Source organism: Panthera onca, chromosome B2 (assembly GCF_046562875.1).
Source record: "Panthera onca isolate mPanOnc1 chromosome B2, mPanOnc1 haplotype 2, whole genome shotgun sequence".
NCBI lineage: Eukaryota > Metazoa > Chordata > Mammalia > Carnivora > Felidae > Panthera > Panthera onca.
In genome coordinates, this window is record NC_138343.1 from 92,936,136 (window position 1) to 92,951,782 (window position 15,647).

The window sequence follows — 15,647 nt, forward strand, 5'->3', positions numbered from 1 at the left end:
TCATTGTTCTAAGTCACCAAAATTTTGGGAACTGTTACTATATCATTGGTTTTCAAATTTTAGGGTCATAGGAACCCATCATACTCTTTGAGTGTTACTGATGACCCCAAGAGCTTTTGTGTATGTGGATCATATCTGTTATGATATAAGAAAATAAAATAGAGACTTTAAAATATTAATTGCAATAGCAGTTATAAACCTTTTGAATATTTCATTACATTAAAAAATTGCTGTTTTCTAAAGAAAAAAATAAATAACATTGTGCTATATTTTTAAAAATCACTTTTATATTTGACTTCATGGACTATTACAGGATTCAACATAGTACGATATAACATATTATCCAGCCTAACTCTATTGGACCTTTGCAAAAGAATCAGAGTGAAAAAGACAAATAACATTTTACTATTATTATAAAAAATTTTTACCTTAAAAACCCAGTGAAAATTTCTGGGGAATGTCCAGGGGTAACCTATAGCATATTTTGAGTTAGTATAACAAATAATCTAAATTGTTAACTCACTGACATTGGTTCACGAACAAGCATTTGCCCACATCAAACTAAATCAGAACTACCATGTGAAAGAATGTAAGATTTGAAATTACTATCACTTTACATTTACCATATAGAGCCCAAGAAAGAAATCAATACAACAAAAGTCTAACCTGTGAGATCAGTCTATTGACAAAAATATTTTAGACTTGAACCCAGTCATGACTAGTATTATACATACCTAGATTTTAGTCATGTTATACATTGATATATCTTTTTTGCTTTTAAATATTTGAGCCAAATTTTCTCTGAAACTGGTAATCAAGAAATATAACTGGTAATCAAGCCACCTGGGTGGCTCAGTCCGCTGAGTGTCCAGCTCTTGATTTCAGCTCAGGCCATGATCCCAAGGTCGTGGATAGCATCAAGTCCCACATCAGGCTCCACACTGAGCGTGAACCCTGCTTAAGATTCTCTATCTGTCTGTCTGCCTTTCTCTCTGTCTCCCCCTCTAACTCTTTCCCCTACTTACGTGTTTTCTCTCTCTCTCAAATAATCATAATTTAATAATAATAATAATAATTATTATTATTATTATTATTATAACTGATACATACACTCTTTCACAACAATAGATAAACTAAACTACAGAATTACCCATGGGTTCTCACTAGTCTCAAGATAAAGTCCAAGTGTATAAAGCCTATTAATATTTTTCCACTGTTTACTTTTTCAGCCCAATCCATTTCTTCAACATTCCCTTTCTGTGACAGAACCATGAATTAATTTTAGTAATCAAGAGTGCCATTGTCATTTTCAACCTTGCTGACTTTGCACTTGCCTCTGTAATCATCTCCCCAATTCTCTAGCAAGCTGTAATCATCCTTCAACCCTCAGCTTAAAAGTCACTTCTTCAGGTAAAATTTCTCTGACCCTTCAAAAATTTTTTTGGAATATTTTATCTATTCTTTTCATAAAACTAGTCATATTGTATTGCAATCATCTGTTTGCTGGTTAATTCACTCTTGAACATTGAGATAATTCATTGATTTATTTCTTTATTCATTTATTATACAAATGTTTGTTAATCACCTATCATGCTACAGTATAGGCAAATATTGGAGGGCAGGACAGACATAGCTTTTGCCTTTAGGAAAAATATTTGTGTATTTAGTATTTTCTTTAGGAGATTTACTCCCAAAATATAAATAAAGAAGAGTTGTATTTCTCCAAATTCTGCATCCACTTTGGCATGTCAAACCTATGTCACCACTGGGTGATGGAAAATATTAATGAGAGCCCAATTCTCTTCTATAGATTTTCACCATTTTCAATCATTAGAACAGTCTAATTTTTGTTTTGAGACTGAATTGTGTTCATTATTCAATACAAACTCATTTACTGTTCAAGTTTCTTTTCCTCTACCACCATCACCCTCTTAAAGTTGAGCCTTCTGTATTGCTAGAAGCTTGAAGGGGAGTAGAGGCTATTCTTCAAATACCTTCCCTTCTTGAGGAGTTTGAGAAAGAGGACTGCGTCTTTATTTGACCGAGTGTAAGTTTTGTTCCAGAATGGTGTATGAGGCCTAGAAGTGTACATGCATTGCTCCCATCATGCTCCCACAGATGAGGTCACCCTTATGAGTTGACTTCTTTGGCATGTATGTTTGTCTAATGAACTTTGGCTGCATGTTTTGGTATAGTTCCAAAGGGTTTAATATATTATTTTTCTGTTATACATGCTTTCCTGCCATGATGAGGCAATGCTTTCTTCCAAGTAATTTTAAATTCCCCTATTTCTTCTCTTTATACAGTCAAATGTGAGGCTTGTTGATACATAGGGCTCCATTTAAAATGCCAACCAGGGGCAAGTACTGGTGGTGGTCGGAAGTCTGTGCTCCCGCTCTACCAGCCTCTCTCCATGCTTTCCCTCCCCAGTTGTTTTGTTATTTTATTCTGGAAGTATAGGGGAATGTTACTAAATGTGCTGTCTAAACAGATATCTAACCAGAGAATCCTAGACTTCCATTCTTGCACTATCAGTATTTATAAGTTATTTCCTTTGGTTCCCACTCCTACATTTTTAACTTTGTTTTAAAAGTTTTATTAATGACATTTTCAATCATAAAAAATAAAGACAATGGAATAATGAATTTCCACATATATGTTAATAGTGGCTTGAATAATCATTAACTTAGAGCCAGTCTTGAGGACCTTGCCTTCAACTTTACAACTAGGAGGTGCCCCTCTCTCCTTTCCATGTCCAGCAGACTCTCTCCACAAACTCCACATTTCTAAAGTACCTTCCTCAGCTCTCTCCCTAATTATTCCTTTATATTGACTAGAGTGTAAGCTGTAAGGATGGGTGTTAGGAAGAGTTCTTTGAACTTGTATCTCACTCTAAAGCTTGTGGGTAATGACTGACCCCAAACAGTGAAGACTCTTCTGAACTTAGAGAGTATGGAGTTCTTTTTCCTATGAGTCATATGCTTAAAACCACTAGAAAGTTTCTATTACACATATTTTTCAATAAAGGATGATAGGTATTAGGAAGCATCAAGTTAGGGTGCTACATAAACACATGTCAGAACTTCTAATATTTGCTAGGGGTTAAAAAAGACCTCTTGAATGGTCATTTAGGTCTAGAAATATATACACATATATACATATATATTTTTTCAATATATGTGTGATCAAAGGAGTAGGAATTGCATTACCAAAGAATGGAAATCAAGGACTGTAAAAGAGATCATGGCTTTGGAGGGACTAAAGGCAGTTCAGAATGTTGTAGCTTTAGATTTAAAATGTTTTAAAAATGTTTTAAAGCAAGCAGAGGTACAATATTTAGGAATAAAACTAAGCTCGCTTAGTTTACATTTAAGCTATATGGGATACAATTCAGTTTTAAATAGGAGGGAAACCACAAATTTACTGACCTAGCAAGGTTAAAAACAAAAAAGGCAGAAAATCCAGTTAATATACATGAATATAAAAGGACAGGTGGGAATATTAATATTAGATAAGTGTAATATAAAGCCAAACATTTAAATGAAATAGTTATAACTTAATTATTAAAAGACATGATTTAAAATAAATACTGTAATCTCTTAAAAATGTAAAGAACAAATAAATATAAGAGAAGAGTTTTAAAGTTACAGCCTGGTCAAAATGTCTGTGGAGGGATGACGTTAGGCCAGGACACATACTCACAGAAAGTGAGAATAACTATTTACAACTTTTATAACAATTTGACATTATTACAAAAAGTTTATCTTATAAATGTATTGATCTTCAATGATTGGAATTTTTTTAAGTTCATTTATTTTGAGAGAGACAGAGATAGCACGAGTGGGGGAAGGGCACAGAGAGAGGGAGAGAGAGAATCCCAAGGAGGCTCCCTGCTGCCATTGCAGAGCCGGACCCAAAGCTTGAATTCATAAAAACGGAGAGATCATGACCTGAGCTGAAACCAAGACTCAGACATTTAACCAACTGAGCCACCCAGGTGCCCCCTGGAATTTTTTAGTAGTCTTTGGCTACAAGTAGTTTGTGAAATACTAGTTTAGAATAAAATCATAATCTCACTCCCTGCCACTCACTACAAAGGGATGCAGTGTGATTTGAGGCTTTTTGGAAACTCTAATTATCCCTTCAAATCTTTTCAATTCCACCTGGAATTACTAATGATGTCACAGTACATAGAAGAGCAGCTTTCTTTCAAGGCTGCACCCCTTCTAATTTACGGAAGTTATGAGGCATAGCTCCTGAAAGAATCAAATATATATTGGGCAAAAAAAATAAAAAGACAGGAGGGTGGGTCCAAAGATCAGATGGGCAAGCCTAAGTGCGCACTTAGCTGTAGTGTTACAGGAACTAAGACATTTGTTTGAGACCTGAAAGAATGAAAGTAGAAGTGACTGTGACTTCTGTGACTTGCTGTGACTGAAGAGCGATGTGCAAAGAAGGCAAGAGGTAAAGGAAGCTGAACTGATACGTGTCTTCACTTTGTTTGGGTCTGTCACAAATGTCTAACCCAAGATCTGGACTCAAAATTATATTCTTAGGTATGCTTGGATCACCATCATAAAACTCTATCCAGCTGCTAATGTACAAAAAGAAAACCTCAGTGAACTTCACTGAAAAAGTTCAGCCAAGAAAAGTCTTTACTAAAAACAAAAAAATATTCTCTGATTTTTATTGTATTTGAGTCTAGTTTAATTCATACTCTTATCTATGGGAGGAAAAACAGGATGAAATAAAACATTTCAGGAAAAAAGAGCTGATATTTCTGTTCTTGTAGTTAACAGTGATCTGGTGCAAGTACTGAGTACAAACATGACAAGATAGCCCCTTGTGGAAATTGAGGTAGAGAAAAATACGTGCCTAGCAATGATGCATTAATTTTGCCACTAATACATCCCCATGGAAGCAGCTACTATCACAACATTAGTTACATGATTTAAAGCCTTCTGACTCTAGGTAGATGAGGCTTTCTGCTAAGATGAAAATTTGGAAAACTTGCAGAGAGCAAGTTTCCTTAACTTCATAGTTCTAAATGAGCACCATGGAGTATTCCAGAAGAATGAAGGAATCCAATATGGATTAACAACATACGCAACATTGTTTTGTTATGTAATTCCAATGCTAGAGTGACATCTTGATTCAGGACCCTGTTCGGCCAAAAGAGCCATTTTTTTATTAAAGAGGTATGAAAGTATGAAGGTATGTATTTCTGCTGAATAAGGAATTCAGAAAACAGACCTTTAAATTTACTAGATATAACTTGCTAGTATTTTTTTTATTTTTTCAATATATGAAGTTTATTGTCAAATTGGTTTCCATACAACACCCGGTGCTCACCCCAAAAGGTGCCCTCCTCAATACCCATCACCCACCCTCTCCTCCCTCCCACCCCTCATCAACCCTCAGTTTGTTCTCAGTTTTTAAGAGTCTCTTATGCTTTGGCTCTCTCCCACTCTAATCTCCTTTTTTTTTTCCTTCCCCTCCCCCATGGGTTTCTGTTAAGTTTCTCAGGATCCACATAAGAGTGAAACCATATGGTATCTGTCTTTCTCTGTATGGCTTATTTCACTTAGCATCACACTCTCCAGTTCCATCCATGTTGCTACAAAGGGCTATATTTCATTTTTTCTCATTGCCACATAGTACTATGTGGCAATGAAAAAAAACTTGCTACTAATTAAATTACCAAGTATCAATATTGTCAAAACTTTAACAGTTTAAAATTTTTTCTAGATATGCCAAAAATTTTATTCAATTGAAAGAAATGAAAAACTATATAATTTCTAAAAAGAATTCTATAACATGAAGTTTTGAAGAACAATGTATATGTATTCATCAATTTCTTTGGACCACAAACACTGTTACTGAGAGTCAAGTTTTTATTCTTATTTGTCATTTAAAAAAAATCTGGGGGCTCCTGGGTGGCTCAGTCGGTTGAACATCCAACTCTTGACTTTGGCTCAGGTCATGATATTGTAGTTCATGGGTTCAAGCCCAAGGTCAGGCTCTGTGCTGACAGTGTGGAGACTGCTTGGGATTCCCTCTCCCTCTCTCTCTGCCCCTCTCCCACTCTCCCTTTCTCTCTCTCTCTCTCTCTCTCTCTCTCTGTCTCTCAAAGTAAATACACAATTTTTTTTAAAAAGCAAATGTAACTTTAAAAAAGGTAAATGCATTCATTTTTATGTAAAATACAATAGTAGAGCTTCTTCAGCATAAATATAACCACAACTTGTTAGAGGTAGAAAAATGTCCAAAGAAAATACTGTATTTCCCAGAGAAGTCAGAAATGACCATTTGATGATAAATCCTAGCCCTGGTCATTAACACTAATGGGAATTATAGGAAGGGATTTTAGGCAATACCTTAAAAATTATTTGACCCCGTTCACAAATAATTTTGTACCACTTTCTCCTCTTCCTTCTTCCTACCTGGAAATCATTCATTATGGTTAGGACTGCTTGGGCCATTTCAAAACAGGATGCAAAACTGAGAATATGAATCAGGATTAAAAAATGGTAAGAGGGGCGCCTGGGTGGCTCAGTCGGTTGAGCGCCGACCTCGGCTCGGGTCACGATCTCGCGGTCGGTGAGTTCGAGCCCCGCATCGGGCCCCTGTGCTGACAGCTCAGAGCCCGGAGCCTGTTTCAATTCTGTGTCTCCCTCTCTCTGACCCTCCCCCATTCATGCTCTGTGTCTCTCTGTCTCAAAAATAAATAAACGTCAAAAAAAAAAAAAATGGTAAGAGATGAAAATTAGGACCCTGAGGCAATGGTGATGTTATGGAGCCACCACAGTAGCCCTGAACTAATAAAATATGAACTTTTTTTATGATAAAGAAATATAAAACTATACATTGTTTAAGCCATTTCTGAGAAGGCGAGTGTATCTCTATAACTTGTAGCCAAACAAAATCCTGATATACAGTTAAGTTTGATAACTAGTTATAGCTTTAGAATATTTTTCAGTTAAAAATTACCTCTATATAAATGTTTTTAAAATTTATTTCTTATTAACTTACATTTATGAGCACATTTTAAATGCCAAGATTATTCTAGATACCAGGGATTCAGTAGTGAAAAAAACACAAAAGCCCCTGCTTTCTTAGTGCTTTTACTCTAATGAATATAGATTAAAATTAAGCAAAAATGCATGTAAAACTTAGGTATTAACAAGTGCTGTGGTAGAAAAAAATAATGATGGGAGGAAGGAAGGTGATGGCATGGAGATGCGCTGATATTTTATGTTAGATAGTCAGGATATTTTTTAAATAAGGTGACAGTTGAGCAGAGGCTCAAATGTTCTAGATGTGCAAACAGTGACAAGAAAGGACCTGGGCCCAGTGCATACTTACAGAATTAAAGAAACAAGTCTACGTGAAAGAGAGAGTGAGTTAAGTGACATGATAGTTATATTCTTAGATCAGCTCTTCTCTACCTTTAATATACATATGAACCAACCGGAATTCTACATTTCTAGTCAACCCATCAGGGAATAATAATGTGCTGATCTACCAAAAGTCAGCAAGGTTTTAAGTGAAATTATTGACCTCATTCTTCTTTCCTTCTTGTACTCACAGTCTTTGCAATATAGTTTTGCAGTTCCTTTCACTAAAGGGATAGAGTATATTTCTCTGCCCCTTCATTTGGGTACAGCCATATGAACTTAATTTGGATAATAAAATCAGGTACAGGTGATTGTGTTTCCATACAGAGTCTAGGCCTTAAGAGTCTTGATGTGCTTTGGGGCACCTGGGTGGCTCAGTCACTTAAGTGTCCAACTTTGCCTCAGGTCATGATCCCCCAGTTCGTGGGTTACAGCCCTGCATCCAGCTCTGTGCTGACAGCTCAGAGCCTGGAGCCTGCTTTGGATTCCATGTCTCCCTCTCTCTCTCTCTCTCTCAAAAACAAATATACATTTAAAAAAAAGAGTCTTGAAATGTTTTTGCTTCCCCCTTAACTATATCATTGCCCTGTGATGAGAGACATAGGGAACCTAGCCTAGCCCAGCCTACATCACTGATCTCCAACCAACCCACAGATGTGTGACAAAGCCTACCTAAAATTATCAGAGCTTCCCAGCCAAATACATCAGTCTATCAGCAACAGACCCACGGTCACATGAGCCTTAATTAGTCATTTAGAATTAAGTCACTGAGTTTTATACAACAATAGCCTACCTGTACAATACACACATTTAAAGGAAATTGCCATGGGGAAATTTAAACAGTAAATCATTATTTATTTTTGGAAGTCTACTCATTGTTTAATGTATATTTATGATCTACTCAGAAGTGTGAAATACGATCAATCAACTATGATCTAATCCAAGGTCTATTGGGGCTTGTTCATCTTTAGAATCATACTTATTAAATAGAATTAAGCAGGCTATGACTTCTATCATATGTGTAAAATATAAAGTACTTCTTTTGAGCAAGAAAGATACTGGTTTTTTTTTGATAGAAAATAATAGTTGAATAAACTGTACCCTTTTTGTTGTTGTGGTTTATTTATTTATTTTGATAGACAGAGGGACAGAATCAGGGAGGGGGGAGACAGAGAGAGAGACAGAGAGAGAGAGAGAGAGAGAGGGAGAGAATATCCCAGCATGGAGAAGGAAGCTCCATGCTGTCAGTGCAGAGCCTGATGCAGGGCTTGGTCTCATGAACCATGAGATCCTGACCTGAGCCAAAATCAAGAACCAGCTGCTTAACTGATTGAGCCACCCAGGCACTCCTTGAATAAGCTGTACTCTTATAAATTCTTATCATCTTAAAATATGAAAGCAAAAAATCATGTTAATTTAAGATTACACATTTGTAGGAATTAATCAACTCAGATTTCTATCGTGATCTTTGTGTAGTATCTTACTATTATTTAGCCTAAGTATAAAATGCAACAATCTAGAAGATTAAGAAGTGGTGTTGAATGAGTATAGATATTTGTGTAAATACGGGAATATATATGTATTCATGTATGTACATATTTATATTTATGTATCTATACTTCTTTTGCATGTTCTTTGAAAAGCCCTAGAAATATATGCAACCAAGTGGCAATGAACACAGTTAATCTGAGATATTCTCCACCTGAAGGAATAAGGTATCCTTGGAAAATGGCTAAGAAATTGCAAAAAGTATGAGAGAAACATAACTAAAGGACACAGGATCCAGCTTCAAGGGGCTCACATTGGCCAAATCTGTGAAAATTTGAACAGCAAAATAAGGAAGAGAGTAACAGGATGTTCACTGAATCAAATAGGAATCTTTCATTGCTTATTTAAATTCAGTGTCTTCCAGCTTTGTCTAATGCATAATTCCTAATGCCCCTTTGAATTAATAAGTAATTTGAAGGGAGAATATTATTTATTCATTCATTTATTTTTGTCCCTAAAATTAATTACAAAAGTGTCAATAGTAAGTGTACAGCATTTTATTCCATGAATATTATTTTACTCTCTTAATTATTTTAATGTACAAAATTTCTCGGATTTGGTCAGTGGAAACCCATTCAAGTTGGGTTATTTTGATATGGAATTTATGCAGGAAATTGGCTTATGCAATTGCATAACTCTGGATGGCTAAGTGGTCCCTTTAAGGTCATGTTTCAGTGTTGAAGGCTGTGGCTTGAAACTGATAGGTCATAGGACAGGAAGAGAAGATCATGAGCAGGAAAGAATCCCAAGAAAACAAGCTAGAACCTCATGACAGTCAACTAAACCCATGTCCATTCTAATTGTCTTTGTCCTCGGTGATAGAATATTCTGCAAATTCTGGTGTCTTTTGATCATGGAGCTAAACACACATACTTGTCCCAGGAGTCAGAGACACGGAAGAGGTATTCAGGAAAAGGCAGAATGACTACAGGCCCAAACGTTGCTCCATGCCAACAAGGTAAGTCAGCAGATTGGTGGCTGTAATTGTGTCAGCTGCAAAAAGTCATCTTTCTTACCGATACCATCCAAATCTCACAAGAATCTCCCTTGTGGCCCATCCTAAACAAAAACGTATAAGGAAAAGAAATTTGGCAGAAGTTTCTGAAACAACCTTACATTTGATGCCAGAATAGATCATAGCAATGACTGTATTGTGAGAGTTCACATTAACAGTCAGTGACGGAACCACTGAGCTCTGAATCCTGGAAGTTCTGCCCCCTACATAGGAACCTAGAGGTCTAAGGCATCCATCTAACTACCATAAGTAACAAGAAAAGAATATGAACTAACCTATGGAAAGATGGCCAAAACCAAAATTAGCCAACAAAGAAGACCAGAAAAATGTGGCCACCATGGAGATAAAAACTATAACCCTGTATCTCAAAATAATTTAAAGAAACAAATTGAAATACAAATTTTCAAGAATGCTATAAAGCCAATGCAGCCCATTTCATAAAAGAGATTGTGGGAAAAGCAGAGAAGGTAAAAAGAGAATTAAAAAACAAAAACCAGAGCACTGGGCAGTCGGTTGAGCGTCCAACTCTTGATTTCAGTTCAGGTCATAATCCCAGGGTTGTGGAATCGAACTTCAGCTTTAAAATTTCAACAAAGAAATTATAAAAGAAAATGTGTGTGTATATGTTTATATAAAATAAAGGATAAAAAGTATAATAATAGGGGAAAGAAAGAAGAAAAGTAAGGAATAAGAGAATTTGAGCAATAACATAAATAATTATAGTTTGGACTATAACTCATAGAATAACATAAATAAAATGAGTCTATACTAAAATAAATAAAAGATCACTTGAATAAATAGTTGGGGTAGGTAGAAGGAACAGAAAGATTTCATTTTTAAAATGTTGAGAGAAAGAAAAATAGAAAGTTTCCATTAAGCAAGCCCCATAGTATTATTTGTTGTAAGCTACATCCAAGGATGGTTGCTACAATAGTTTGAATCTGTGTGTCCCCCCTAAAATTCATATGTAGAAATGTTAACACCCAATGGGATGGTATTAGGAGGTTATGTCTTTGGGAGGTGCTTAGACATTAAAGTGGAGGCCTCATGGATGGAATTAGTACTTTTATACAGGAGACCCAACAGAGCACCCTGGTCCCTTCAAAATGTGAGGATGCAGTGAAAAGTGGGCATACTGCAACCCAGAAAAGAGCCTTCACCAGAATATAACCATGCTGGCACTTTGCTCTTGAACGTCCAGCCTCCAGAACCATGAGAAATAAAGTTCAGTTGTTTGTAAGCCACCATTCTGTGGTATTTTTGTTATAGCACCTAAAAGAAAGGTATTAATATTAATAAGCAGATGTTTGAGGAAAGGGAACATATTTGCATGACTTCAAAGTATCTCCCCCAATTACTAATTCCAAAGCGAAAAATAGTAACTTCATTGTAGAGAAACTTGGCAGATACTGTCTTAAGCTGATCAAAATTAATATCATCAGTAAGAAGACAATCAAAATCACTTCCTTTAAGATATAATACACAGAGAAGGGGACATTTCAGTGGTATTTTTTTGCCAAAATACACACCCTCAATCTAATCATCAGTCAGAGTACATAAGGGAAGGAAAGAAAAATAAAATAAAAACAAACAGGGAGGCAACAAACTGGTTGCAGGAGGGGAGGTCGGTGGGGGCATGGGCCAGATGGGTGACGGGGATTAAGGAGTTCACTTGTTGGTATGAGCACTGGGTGTTATATGTAAGTGGTGAATCACTAAATTCTACTCCTGAAACCAATATTACACTATATATTAACTAACTTGAATTTAAATAAAATCTTGGGAGAAAAAAAAGAATATAAACAGACAATCCATGAGAAAATAAATGCACGTGGAATGTTAACCTATTGCAAAATGTTTAACCTTACTAATAATATTGGAAATGTAAATAAAACTACATTTAGACCAGCAATGATAGACTAAGAAATTAGGACTGACCTTCAAACTGCAAGTGAATAGAAATAATTACAAGGCAATGCAGAACTAAGGGGCTAATACTCAGGGAAGGAAGAAAAATCAGGCAGGTACGCATGGCTCAAAGGCTTCTGCCAGTTCTTTAAAAGAAAAAAAATGTATTCAGGAACTGATAAGAAGGGGGAAACTCATAAATAACTATGCTTTGAGAAAGAACCATAAAAGGTTATATTCTCAGAAAAAAAAAAAAAAAAAAGAATTGGAAATGAACCTGAACACACAGGGTGGGAAGTCTAGTGGTACGAGATCTAAATCTCCAGTATGATTTTTTTTAGTGTTTATTTTTGAGAGAGAGAGAGAGAGAGAGAGAGAGAACAAGCAGGGGAGGGGCAGAGAGAGAGGGAGACAGAGGATCTGAAGAAGGAGGATCCATGCTGACAGCAGAGAGCCCAGTGCAGGGCTTGAAGTCATGCATCATGAGATCATGACCTGAGCCAAAGTCCAATGCTTAATCACTGAGCCACCCACAGCAGAGAGCCCCATACAGGGCTCAAACTCATGCACCGTGAGATCATGAACTGAGCCAAAGTCAGATGCTTAACCAACTGAGCCACCCAGGCACCCCAAACTCCCCAGTAAGATTAAACTGTTCTAGATCTATTAGTTTCTCTGTCCCCTAGAGAGAACCAATTTAATACATTTTTCAATAAGATATCATCATCCTAAGCCTCAGGTCCCTTCTAACTTATAAATATATACTGTTTGGAACCCATCAAAAAAGAAGGGGTTCTACAATAAGACATGATGACACAATAAAAAAAAAATCAAGAGGAACAGACCAAAGAGTTAACACATGAATTTAACATTAATTGTGTTGTGTTCAAGGAAATAGTTAGAAGACTGATAATTTTTTAGAGCACAGGAACAAATGGGAATTCTAGAATAATGTTAATAAATTAATAACTAACATTGGCTAGCAATATCTTATTTTTAGGTGTTTGGCAGTTATTCTAAATTTTAGCTCCACTCAGCCTTAGGTTTTCCCTTTGTACTGTACCTCAGAGTCTGTGTCTTGCAAATCTCACAGCTATGTTCCATTGTGACTTTTCCCCAAGACTTGTTATCCCGGTGAGGGGATGGAGAGGCCAAAACAGGTATGCATTTTCTGTGTCAGTGGGTCTCACAGGTATGGTCTTCATCAGTGTTCCTCTCCCTCCTCACCTGCAGTTCTGGGCCTGGCATGTATTACTCCCCCTCTCCCAGGGTTAGATTTTATTTTTAAAACTCCCATTGCCCCTGCTGCAATGGGTTTTCATCAGTCATACCTGGAAACATTGGCATATCTCTCTCAATTTCTGACAGAACACCCAGAAAAAAAGAAATGAGTAAAGATGAAGAACTGAACAACCCAATAAGGAAACCTGACCTAATTGGAATAGACAGAACATTCCCAACAACAACATAATACTTTTTTTTCAAGTATGCATGGAACATTTACCAATATAAAATCTGATATTGGGTCCTAAGAAAGACTCAACCAATTTCAAAGGATTGGAACCATGTGTAGAACTAGGTAAGTTGCAAATAAATTTAAAAAGTGTATTCAGTTAGGGAAGCCTGGGTGGGTCAGTTGGTTAAGCATCCAGGTCATGATCTTGTGTTCTGTGAGTTCAAGTCCCACTTTGGGCTCTGTGCTGATAGCTCAGAGCCTGGGGCCTGCTTTGGATTCTGTGTCTTCCTCTCTCTCTGCCCCTTCCCTGAGCGCTCTGTTTCTCTCTCACTCTCTCTCAAAAATAAATAAGCATTAAAAAAATTTTAAGTGTATTTAGTGAAAAAGACTCATAATTTGGAAGACATAACTTACAAGGTTTTTATATGAAGAAACTAAAATCTTGTGAGTCTCCAAATATATGTGAAAGATCATCCTCTACCTATATAACATGGTTTACATACCGTAATGCAAAAGAGTTATTTATGTTTTTGTTCTCCCATATAAAACAAATCTTTATACACAGTCTTCACTATGAACTATTGCACACTTTAATAGGACAAAAGGAAAAACCATAGTTGGACACACCATGAAACTCATCAATCTTTTCTATGTAGCAGTCATAACTATCTCAATTTTTGGTCCACTATCCCACACCATAATACTATTGTGTTAGGAAATCAGTAACAGGATATTATGTATGGCAAAATGGGTATATTACATTAAACATATTATTGAGAATGTCATTGCATTATGCAAGAGAAAAAATATTCTAGATCAACCAAGAAGATAATTGATTTTACTCTGAAGGGGAACTCCCTATTTTAAAGGGAAAAAAAAAAAAAAAGATCGTTAACCCTAGCACTTTCCTAATCATAGGATTGAACAGGCAGTAGATAATATTTCCAAATCCATATAAAAATCAATTTTGAGTTTGCCATACAATTGTAGGGACTTTCTATGACATTTGGATGTCTCTATGTAGTCAGAAAGAGTTCCATACTTGAGCATAAAAAAAAAAAAAAAAAAAAAAATCAGCCTACTTTATTTCTAGTTTACATGAAACAACAAAGACTTTTTGATAGCTGTATTTCCAAGATCATAATATTTGGCAAATATTGGCAAAGATACACTTGTAAATAAAAGTCTTCACTCATTTGAAAAGGTAACATCTAAACTTAACTCCCTATCAGAACAACCTATAAAACAACAACAACAACAACATAAACCTGTGGTATACATCTCTAATGCTGGTTTGAACTGACTGTCACAGCAGGATTATTTTATGAAAAATTTTAGCACTATTTTTTCCTCTTTGGTGAAGAATGTATTCGCAGTAACCTAACAGAAACAGCAGCAGTGACTTTCTAATCAATAGGCAAATAGATTCCTTCCTCTAACCCCACCCACCTGCTTTTAAGCCAATATACAATAGAGATGGAATTGCTTCTTTTTTTTTTTTATTTTCAGAGGATTTACACAACTTATTGACATGTATTTTGGAGATTATGCCAATTATTTAAAAAATATTTTTAAGCTATACAATGTAATGGGAAGAACAAGGAGGCATAAGGCATTCTAACACTTCCAGGTGGGGCCATAAGTTACATTAATTCCCTCATTCTCAGCTTCCTCAGTAAAATCGCTATTATTATAGAGTTATTAGAGTCCAATGAAATAGAATAAGTCTTCTAGCATATTGCCTGCTAAACATTGGGTAATAAATAAATGGTAGTTTCCTTACCATTATTTTCTTCTGGATTACAATGCAGAATATTAAGGTAGGAGGAGCATTAGCATACTCTATTTTTCAAATAGTATGTGACAATCCAGTCTAACTCAAAATGGCCAACATTTATCCAGTCATTAAAAACACATACATATATTTTTTGGGCTCCTACTGTATGCCAGCCACTGTTCTAGGGTCATAGGGATAATGGTGAACAATATTTAAAAAAAAAAAAATATATATATATATATATATATATATGTGTGTGTGTGTGTGTGTGTGTGTGTGTGTGTATAAATATAAATATAAATAAATAAAAATAAATATGTGTCTATTAACTTATAATAAATAAGTTAATTGTATGGTATGATAGAATATGTCCTGGGCTATGGGAAACAGAAAAATAGGAAAAGGTATGGGTGCTTCAGAATGATAGGTAATATTTGAAAGTGCAATAACGTCATTGAGAAATTAGAGCTAGAATTTGAAAAAGGTGAGGAGTTAGTCAATTGATTATCTGAGGGAAGAGTTTTCCAGGCAGAAGAAAGAAGTAGC

At 35.7% G+C, this 15,647-nt stretch overlaps 1 long non-coding RNA gene across 1 annotated transcript in view; it reads right to left on the bottom strand.

The window, feature by feature from the left end:
• Window positions 1–15,647, bottom strand: part of LOC132667433 (uncharacterized) — a 300,979-nt gene that overhangs the window by 100,092 nt on the left and 185,240 nt on the right. The gene's annotated exons all lie outside the window — the stretch shown is intronic.